Source organism: Leptosomus discolor, unplaced genomic scaffold (genome assembly GCF_034619465.1).
Source record: "Leptosomus discolor isolate bLepDis1 unplaced genomic scaffold, bLepDis1.hap2 HAP2_SCAFFOLD_82, whole genome shotgun sequence".
In the NCBI taxonomy this organism is placed as follows: Eukaryota; Metazoa; Chordata; class Aves; order Leptosomiformes; family Leptosomidae; genus Leptosomus; species Leptosomus discolor.
This window is the reverse complement of record NW_028237936.1, coordinates 586,887-597,174: the sequence shown is the minus strand read 5'-3', so window position 1 is coordinate 597,174 and position 10,288 is coordinate 586,887.

Sequence of the window (10,288 nt, the reverse complement as noted above, 5' to 3'; positions counted from 1 at the left end):
TTACTTAGTACTTTCTTGTTTTCTGGCCCATACCTTCATCCTCTCAGTAGAGTGGATGTAACATGAACTAGTGAACTTTAAACATTTGGGGCCAGCAATAGCCCTTAAAGCAATATATATTTAATGAAGCAATATATATTTAGTTATATTTACACACACCCCCAACAGTTAGAATTCAAATACTAACTGATAAGAAAGTTTGCCTCTCTAGGTTACTCGAGTGCTGAGTTTGTTAGATCTTGAGATGCCCTTGCCTGTTTATATCAGAAAGGGAGTATATGCAGTGACTGGAAGGACCAGTCCACGAACAGAGTAGAATGGAGTGTGATTTCACTTTGCATTTCCACTTCTAAACTAAGCATGAAAGATGGGGACTACAGTAATCCTCAATACACTTTGTTCCTGCTCAGGATAAGCTTGCTTCTTGGAGCTAACAGTCTTTTACAAAGGGGAATTTCAGCTTGTGGACATGTTCAGAGTAATGAAAAACCTCCACTATTTCACACAGCCTTTGAGAAAACCAGCGATGTCTCATTTGTCTAGAGCAAAAGTGGGAAACATGTTAGCACAGATGCCCCCTGAAAGATGCAAAAAGGGGAGAAGAAGATCTAGAGAGATTATCAGGATTGTGCTTTAAACACATTATACCTCACAGACGTACGATAGAGAGCATGGAGAACAAGACAGGGAAAGCCCGAGACAAAATAACTTCCATATGCAGCCCTTGCCCTGATGCAGCCAGGCCCCTGCTGCTTCTCCAACAGAACATCTCAGCCTCTCAGAGCTCGTTAGGATCTAAAAGAGCGGCATAGACAATAACTGTGTGCCTTAAATCTTGTCCATCTTACAGGCATCTTGTCTCAAGCAATCAAAGGCAGCCTATGCTGGCACGGCCCAGTAATTAGCCGGCTGTGCTTCCAGCTGGTTTGCAGGCACATGGCAAGTTGAACAATAAATAAATCAGATTAGGCTGAAATCTGTTAAGCAAGAGTGGTCCTGGCATTCAAAGCCATTTCTTCAAAGCATTGCAGGTCAGTGCTCAGGTTTTATTTTCCAAAGCCTGTTATCATGGGTATGGCTACATGGTACTTTGCAGACAGACACAAGATCATTTTGGCTGAGATTTGAGTAGGAGCCATGGATTGGCTTTAGACCAGAAGCAACATAACCTCCTGAGAAGGCAGGTATACGAGCTCTGGTTGGCTTGTGGCTGATCCAAGGCCTGAATAGAGCAATCTGCTATCTAAAATTCTGTGGAAGGAATTTTCCTTGCATGACCTGGGGAAATACTTGTGCTCACTTGCAAACCTCACAGCCTCCATCCAAATGAATGTTACCAGTTCTAACTGCTCCATGGGCATTCTTGTCTGCTGCAAAGTGTTTCATCAGGAGCTCAAGGTCTGTGCATGAAAAAACATGGGTTATTTCTTTGTTAAAGTCAAAGACTCATTGCAATTTGTGTGTAATGAGGATAGAGAAGGTAAGATAAATTGAGTCTTTTTTTTTTAATAAATAAAATAATTGTTGCCTATTTCTCTGGCATCTAGGGGTTTAGGACCAAGTGGACAGGAAGCTTTGTCTACATTCCAATTGAGCCGATTCTGCTCTCAGCTCTTTGACATAGCCCTGCCCTTCCTGGAGCAAATGCTTCACCCTGGAGAAGAGCCCCAAACCACTTTCACCCTCTCTCTCCAACAGTTCCTCCAGAAGTCTCTGCCCATGGTTCCTTTTGTCTGCATCTTCCACTAAGGTGAGGAAGGTGTCTGAAATGTCCCAGGTGGGCACATCATTGAGCAGTAAAGGACAGGGAAGACTCTGGAGCATCCAGAGAAAAACAGTGTACAAAGAAGCTCTTAGGGAAACCCAGGGGTTGCATTAAGTGAAAAGGGATGACTTTATTTCTGGAAACACTTGGGAAAGTCTAAGTTATCGCAAAAACCTTTTGACTCTGCTTCTACATAATTTTCACTGTGGTAACATCTTCTGGTCCCAGACCTTGACTTCTTGTGCTCAGCACTGTATCAACATAGCTGAGAAAGCTGGTCTCTGGCCACAGAGCTTACAATGCCATAACACCACAGAAAAAGGGTCAAGCAGCACTGAAGTGAAAGGGATCATAGGCAACCCACCTGACATCTCGATCCTGCTTCCCTTCTAAGCCTGATTGAAGAAGCAAGCAAAATATTTAGAAAGGAAATGTGATGATGAAGGCTGCCTGCCTCTTCACTGACACAGTCCATGAAGGATTGTTTATGTAGCAGTCAAGATGATATTGATCTTAGCCCATATCTCTTATTTTCCTCATGTTTCCTCATGTTTTTTCCATGCAGGCTTCAAGGAAACTCTCACCAAAAATGACTAATTCTCAGCAAGGCTAAATGACAGTGTTACAAAGCAAAGATTTTTCAATGCCCAAGCTGCAGGCAGCTTCCAAGATATTCAATTTCTTTCCCCATACCTCCTGGATGCCTCTTTGCTTTGGAGGAAGAAATCAAGAATCTGCCCACATCAAAACATGCAGTGCACCTTCCCAAGAGAACTCATAGTTAACAGGTTGCTTATAGAAGCACTTTTCAACCTTTTCAGGCTGTGTTTTATCTCCTGGAGTGGATGGATCTTCTTTCCCTGTTCATAGTACTTCACTGGCCAGGCACATTGCTTTAGTTAAGAGTTGTTCTACCCAGTGGGATAAATATCCCCCTTAAAATTATTTTCAGATGGAAATAATGGGTTCTGTCTCACTCTCCCTTACCCCACCCCCATCACCCCTGAGGAATATAGGCTGCATCTAGAGATGGTGAAAATTTGTCATGTTTTTATTTTGTTGGAAATCTGTCAGAAATCCCAACTCCAAGACTTACTTTTTTTCCATAAAAAAAAAACCACGTCTTTTGTTTTTACCATCAAAACAAACAAACAAACAAAATAGTTTCCTTGGAGGAGGGAAGGTCAGAGCTCAGCTGCTTCAAGAGCTCATCCTCTGTCTGTGCTAGGGTGGCTGTAGTGTTCCTTCTTTCTTCCTCAACTCGTGCAGGAAAGGTTTGCTGTCAGCAAGGATGTGTTCAAAGGCACAAGGCCATCCTGACATCATTGGTACTGGGCAGCTGGTGAGCTGCTGCCTTACTTGGTCTTGCCACTCTGATAACTAGTGACAGTTTGGGACCTCGCCTTTCCTTCTTATCATCGACCGAGTCTGCGCTTATCTGGCTGCGTTCAGGATGGCTCCTTAAACTATCTTTATCAATGACAGATCTAGCAGGAGTTGATGGAGATATTTTATGGGTTTGGCAGCGAGAGCTGGGGTGGTGCTAAATCTCCCCTCACTTGGCTGACCCCAGAAAATAAAACTGGTGAAGCATGCACTCACAAATCCCTTAATTAGCCAATGCTGACATATCACATTGTGAGTGTTAAGAGGAAGATGTTAAATAAAGTTGTTTTTCATCCACTGAAGCAAAAGAGACAATGCTTAAATTTTCAGTTTACCCTGGTTCTTAGACATTAAGTTAAATTCCCAGAGACACATAAAAACATTCATCTAGCCATATAATCTTCTCCATCTTTATAGATTGTTTAAAATCTGTGACATAATCTATATTGCTCTGATTTCCTTTTGTTTGCACAAGTCATTGGAGCGAATGGACTAACTTTGGATTGCATCTGGCTAGAGGCTGTACTTGTAAGAAGTCAGATTCGCTGTCCAAACATTTGGGCCAAAAATTAAGCAAGATAACTCAGTAATGTCATATCAGATCTGTTCTTTCTCATTTCCCACTTCACCCTCTTCCCTGATCTCCCAACTCAAGTTGAAAATCAGCCTTTAATCCTGATTCTTGTAGGCAAGAATGGGATGGATTCCTTTTGTGCATCAGCCAGCAGGAGTGGCATATGATGTATCTCCCTTGCCTTCTGGCTCTCTTTGACATTTTCTCCAACTGTTTGTCTCTGCCAACTTTTGGGAGGACTCATGAAGGGAGGTGGGAAACTCTTCAGTGGAAGGAGTACTTTGCTATGGCGTCATTATTGTGTCATACTAAGAAACAGTGTGTTAGCCCATGGATATCCCCAGAATTATTGCCAGGAGTCAGATCCCACTAGGGCCTCTTTCCCCACTAAGCTGTGTGTCAGCTTTTGCTTTGAACATGGTCCTGCATTCACAACAGAGAGAGTTCCCATTAAGCCTGACTGAAATGGAAACGAGACAGTTTTCGATTTACTTCCTTGCTTAGAGAGCTTCAGGACAAAACTCCAAGCTCTGTTGGGAAGGTGGCTCTAATGGTTTGCGCTTTGGGTTTTCTCCTTCCCAGCATGAAGCAGAACCCCACATCTAAGCACAGCACGTGCAGTAAGAAATTTAAGGAGTTTCGTGTCAGAATCCATCAAGCAGAGACAATTAAAATCCCTAGTCATTGTTGACAGCCATGGCCAGAGCGCATTTCTAGGACGCAGAAGCAGTGGCTGGCTCTGCACGAGCTTCGTGTTTCTTTGGCAACTTAGAACATTGCAAGAGCTGCTAGAAATAAATGAACCCTTCCTTTTCTTTTCCATTTTTTCTTCTTCTTCATTTAAAGAGAAAATAATATTTGGAGATTTTTCCAGTGCAAAACACTTCTTTTCAGAGGCTTTTTGCAGTTTCCCAGCCTGCAATTGAATAGCACAGCATTGTTTAGAGCTGGTTAGTGACAAAAATAAATAATCATCACCGCAACAAGCATGTATCTCCCCATCTATGCTGCTCCAGTGACCCATCACTGAGAACAAAACCTTAGTTGTTCTGTGTCATCTGACTGATCCTCTCCTTTTGCCTCTGTCTCTCTTGAATGCATGTGTAGCATGGCTCTATTTGGAACCCCATCAGCCTAAGCAAGATTAATGTTTGCATGGGGGTGCAAAGCTGGCTCAGAACAATATCAGCTTTACGAGACCTGCCTTGTCCCCAGTCTAGAGATGGGTGCAGGAGCCACTTGGTACATTATTCCTTTATTTATTTATTTATATTTAAATGTCTCGGTTCTTCTGAAGCAAGCATTGGCTGCAGGCCCACAGCCAGATGGAACTGAGCTGCTTTCTAAGAAAAACATGAGCAAGGGAATTGCATTTTGATGTTGTAATTTCTTCATAGGGGTATTTATTTCCAGTGCTCTTTTTTCCCCTCTCACTCCTCCCCCACCTCTGGAATTTAGTGCACAAAAGTCAAAGAAGCTATCAAACTTCTGTTGTTGTTTCTGGTTCAGTTTGCATCTGGTTTTAATACTGAAAGATTTGGGGCAGACAGCTCCAGAAAGGGAAATCCACAGTCTGGGCAGTGAAAGCAGTGGTAGATTGCATCATGGTGTTCTGGTCCAGTGAGGAAGAGGAGAAATATGTCTTTTGAGTGGCTCTGTTCTCACAGCTTGACAGTCCTTTCACTTCTGATGTGTCTGCAGACAAGCTCTGCATGCGCTACAAGGGACTGGTCAGGATCCATTAACTGGTTTCGTCTGTCTAAACTAATAAAGAGCCATCAAGTGGTAGATTTATGACATTACAATGTGGGCTAAATTAGATGTTGAAGGCTCTGTATGGAGTTTTTACATCACAAAGAACCAATTCCAATTTAGTACAGGGACCAGCTCTGTTCAAGCCAACAGTACTAGCCTGAGTTACATCGTCTTAAGATTTCACCCAGTGTATCTGTTCTTCTTTGTCAGTAAATATATTTCAAAAGCCCAAGCAAACCAGCTATGTTTTCTGAGAGTCAACTGTTCGGCTTTCTGGTTGAAAAATCTCAGAATGTTCCCAAATGCCTGCTGCTCACTTTCCTCAGCATAAAAGCTGACTGAGGAGGGATGCAGTTGTTTCCATATTTTGCCCTTCCAGAGCATAAATGCAGAAGTATTTTGTTTATAATCAGCTTGAAGACATGTCTTCATGCCAACAACTACAGAAAACAATCATGAAGATCAAATGCCTCTGGTTTTGCCACTTTTTTGCAACAAATGATAATTACGAAATACACATTTTCATTATTTGGTAATGTTTGAAAAGGGATTATTAGTAAAATAAAACACTGTGCTTTTAAGGTGTACTTGATCAAAACTTGTTACACGAGCAGACATTTCTTCAAAATTTCAATGTGTGTCCTGACTTTGTAGGACCAATAAATCTTGAGCATTAAAAAATCATTCTCTCACTTATTTTTGCATCTCTCTGGGTAGCAGGGAGGAAAGATTAAACAAGCATTATGGGTTGATTTATTGGATTTCTATCATGCTCAACAGAGAATGAGGAGGAACATCTTTGCCCCTAAAAGCAATACATTGTATTTATGATCACTACAAAGTGTTTTCTGACTGTCTCGGGGAGGAGGAGCAGAGACATGTGAATTTCTTTGTGAAAAGATTAAACAAACTTAGCTTGATATTTTTTCTGCAGTTCTTTCTGAAACTGGGATGGTCAAAGCCATCAGATGAGCTGAAGAGGTAGCGAATCACTACAGCTTATATTACAAAATATTACAAGTAAAATCAAGGCATTTTCTTTATTGAAAAGAGCTGAGCAATGCATGAACCTCATGCTCACACAGATTAGCTGGTTGATGTCTAATTACCCAGAGATTGTACAAGAGTTGATAGTGTTCCCTTCAGAGCTTCAGAGGCACTGACCTTAAAAACTCATCCCCTACTGATTTTGACAGAGTTCAGAGGCTGCAGCGCGCCCACTGTTGTAGGATGCTGCAGTCCCAGTCAGGCTGCTCCCTCCCAAGCTACTGCTTCTCCCTCCTAGTCATCAGGTTGCAGGAATAAAACTACAAGAAACAGCTTTAGGATTTATTTTGGTTTTGTTTCAGGTATGAGGTATTTGCTATTGCAAAGTGCATGACCCCCAGGAATGCTCCCCACCACTGCTGTCAACTTTTTTGCTGGAGAGTGACAGTACAGTCTGTAAACACATTGGAGGTAGATGCCTTGTCAGAAGAGAACTGGAGGTATTCATTTTGTAAAGGTTCTTCATTTCCAAAGGTCACCTTTTGCATACCATTTGTTTCTAATCTCTTGGTTGCTGGTTTAGAAACAAACAAGTGCCAGGAAAGAACAAGGAGACAGGGCGGTTTGAAGGTAAAAGGGCAGAATGATCTCATGCACCTGGAGTTGATAATGGGCTCTGGTGCTGAGCAGTTAATTTTAGGGTTGGGGTTCATCCAAGTAGTTCCTGTAGAATGGAGAGACATACGATGTATTTGTGTACCATCCGAGCACCCTATACATTTAGGGCAAATGCAGCTGAGAAGGCAGTTTCTCATAGATCTGCTTTAAATGTAGCATGTGTGACTTTTTCCATGCTTTGCCAAATAACATTATTATGTGTTGCCAAAATCCTCAAAGCTTTTACTCTTCTGATGTAACAGAAACCTGGAAAGCCTCCATAATGCTGCCTTATAATACACCCCTAATTTAACCTGGAGAAGCCATTTTTCAGACAATGACTTCCTGCAATTGGTCTCTCTGCTGAGACTGTCAGAAAGTGAAGAAAACAATACAAATTATAATGGTCATTTTTCTAACATAGATACTGCCCCCACAGTCTTTTAGCTTTCATCCAGTTAAGTGGAGAGTCAAACAGAAGGTGAAGAAACAGAGGGAGGAAGAGACAGAATTATTTACCTGTGCATGTACTGTCCTCAGCCACAAATAAAAAAATGACACATCAGCAAAAAAAAATCTAAAATACTTTCTCAGTACTATTTCCCCTGGCTCTTCAAAAAGAGGAGTTTTTTTCTTTCCCCTTTGACTTTCCTTTTATCTGATCTGTGTGAAATTTGGGACAGAAAAGTAACCTTTCTTTGACACATTCTTCAGAGACACGTAAGCAGTCATAGGATCAATGATGCTCCTTCTCCAACAAAGAGCTTGTCTGTCCTCAGGTCTCCAGTTTAGGGAAAATAATTCACAAAAATGAAAACCAGGAGCATAAAGCATACAAAATTGTTAATGAAACCCTTTTCTTGAGGGAGCTTGAGAAAAATCAAGCATCCTTAACACTGGTCTTAAATTTCTCTCCCTAAGATGGAATGAAAAGCAAATTTCAGCAGAGTCTTTTCGGGCATAAAGAGAAAAATTTGGAAAGCGGGTCAATCAGTGGTCGATGCCAGTAGCAAGCATTTAAGTCAGTGATGATCTGGTCTAGGTACATCTTGGTGTCTTAGTTTATGGCTGAGTACCAGCAAAGGAATAACAGCAGTATAAAGAATATAATCTGTGACATTAATGAATGACATACAAGATTTTGTCGCAAGGAGATTATCTGTAATTACATAAAGAATTAGAAGGATCTGCATATAATCTACATTCCTGTGAAAACAATAGTGGACATTGGATTAACTAAAATTTCTGACAAAACAAGGGAAAACTCCTCCTAGAACAATTCAGTTTACAGATGTCCACTCTAAAACACATTCTCGGTGCCTAAGACTAGCAAGGCGACACTTTACATCTGGAGTCCCACAGATCCCTCCTTCTGTTTTACTTCTGGGAGTGCCATGGTATTTTATTATCTCCTCCCAAATGAGCTGCGTGAGACCTCCACTGCCTGCTGGCAACTGTAGCAGTTCGGTGCTCTGTGTGCAGTGATCACCCCTGCTGCAGCCCCCTTCTTGCACATGTAACCCATCACTGCTTTTTCTAAGCTAGCTGCCAGGTTTAACCCTGCCATCTCCTTCTGCTCCTTCATCTCCTGCAGTCAGAGTGGTCATTCATCTAACAGCCCTGTCCAAGAGCTAGTACTTTCTACACTAGACGGCAGAGAAATCACCTTCATTATCTCTGTCTTCCCACAGTGCAGATTCACTTTTGTGTGAGAGGTAAACAATGGAGCCACCAGGTTAGAGGCTGTTTCTCATGGAGAGGCAAAGTCTCATTTTCTTGCTCAGATGGGAGAAGTCTCTCTCCACCTTCTGTTTGCAAACTCCTTACCCACCTTTGCACTGAATAAAAATTAAACAGTGAATGGTCATACCTTCTCTTGCACTTAGAGGAAATTTACTTTCTGAATGTCCTCACAGCCATATCTCTAACATGAATTTCCTGAGGCATCACAATGTACTAAGGGCATCGTGGTGGATTAGAGAGCTAGTCCCTCTAAGCCTTATTTTTCATGATTGTTGTGCATCTTTGTAAGAATCTCCAGTACTGAGGTTTGAGGCAGTTCCTATTCCTTCCATTTTTGAGTCTGTAACCACAAAATGCCACACTCATTCCTTTCCTGTGATCTGTCTGTACATCATATCCAGGAAACAGCTTCCAGCGTCCTGGTGTGATAGAGATAAGCAAGGTGTGAGTTTACAGACCGCACCTCCTTAGATTTCCCATGTCTTTCTGGCAAGAAGAAAGCGCTCTGGACTCAAATTTCTATTTTGATTTATTGCCCTTAAGACGAGAAGCAGCAAAAGAGCTATGGCTGAAAATTATTTATGGTGAATTGACCACAGTAGCTTTATTCTTGCAAGTTACCTCAGCCTGTGGATAAAGTTTTTTCACACTGCTGGTGCATTTTTTGAGCTGCTTCAGAAAGAGAGGAATCTGACCTTGCAGCTGAACATGTCATTTCAAACCTGTGGTGGAAGAAGCCGTGGACAGAGTAGGCTGGGAAGAGGAGGTGCAGGAAAGCATAAGTCCAGCAGGAAAAGGCAGACAACAGGCAGCAGAACCTCAGGGACCATGTGAAGAATAATCTCTGCCATCTGGAGAAGAACCACAAAAATAGCCACCCTTGGGGCCATGTCACCATGGTGTAATTTCTTTTTTCCTGCAAGGTAGCACAAGTTACTTCTCTAGCTTTTTATGAAGTTGCCCTTCTCAAGCTTATTATTACATAGAGGGTCCTTCAAATAAATTCTGCCAGATATATTAGGCCCTAGATATAATTTGCAATAAAGAAAAGAATTTGCACATTTCCTTAAACCACTTTGATTGTCAAAGTCAGGGAGTATGTGGTGTTACCCTACTCAGAAAGAGAGATTTTCACATGCTGGCTTTCTGAAGACACAAAGGGAAAATGGCAAACCAGAAGGCTCAAAAATACCACTCACCCTGATAAGAGCAAGGGATACACATGTTGAATTAAAAGTCAGTGTTATAAATTGTCATTCCTTCATGAATATTAGCAATATTGAGTCCTTGTTAAAAAAAAACAAAGGAGAAAAAAAAATTAGAAAAAAATCTTTTTCTGGAAACAATCAATTAAGAGAGAAATACAAGAACCCCCTATATTTTTATTCTCGTAGTCACATAGAAACTCTTGCAAGTATGTA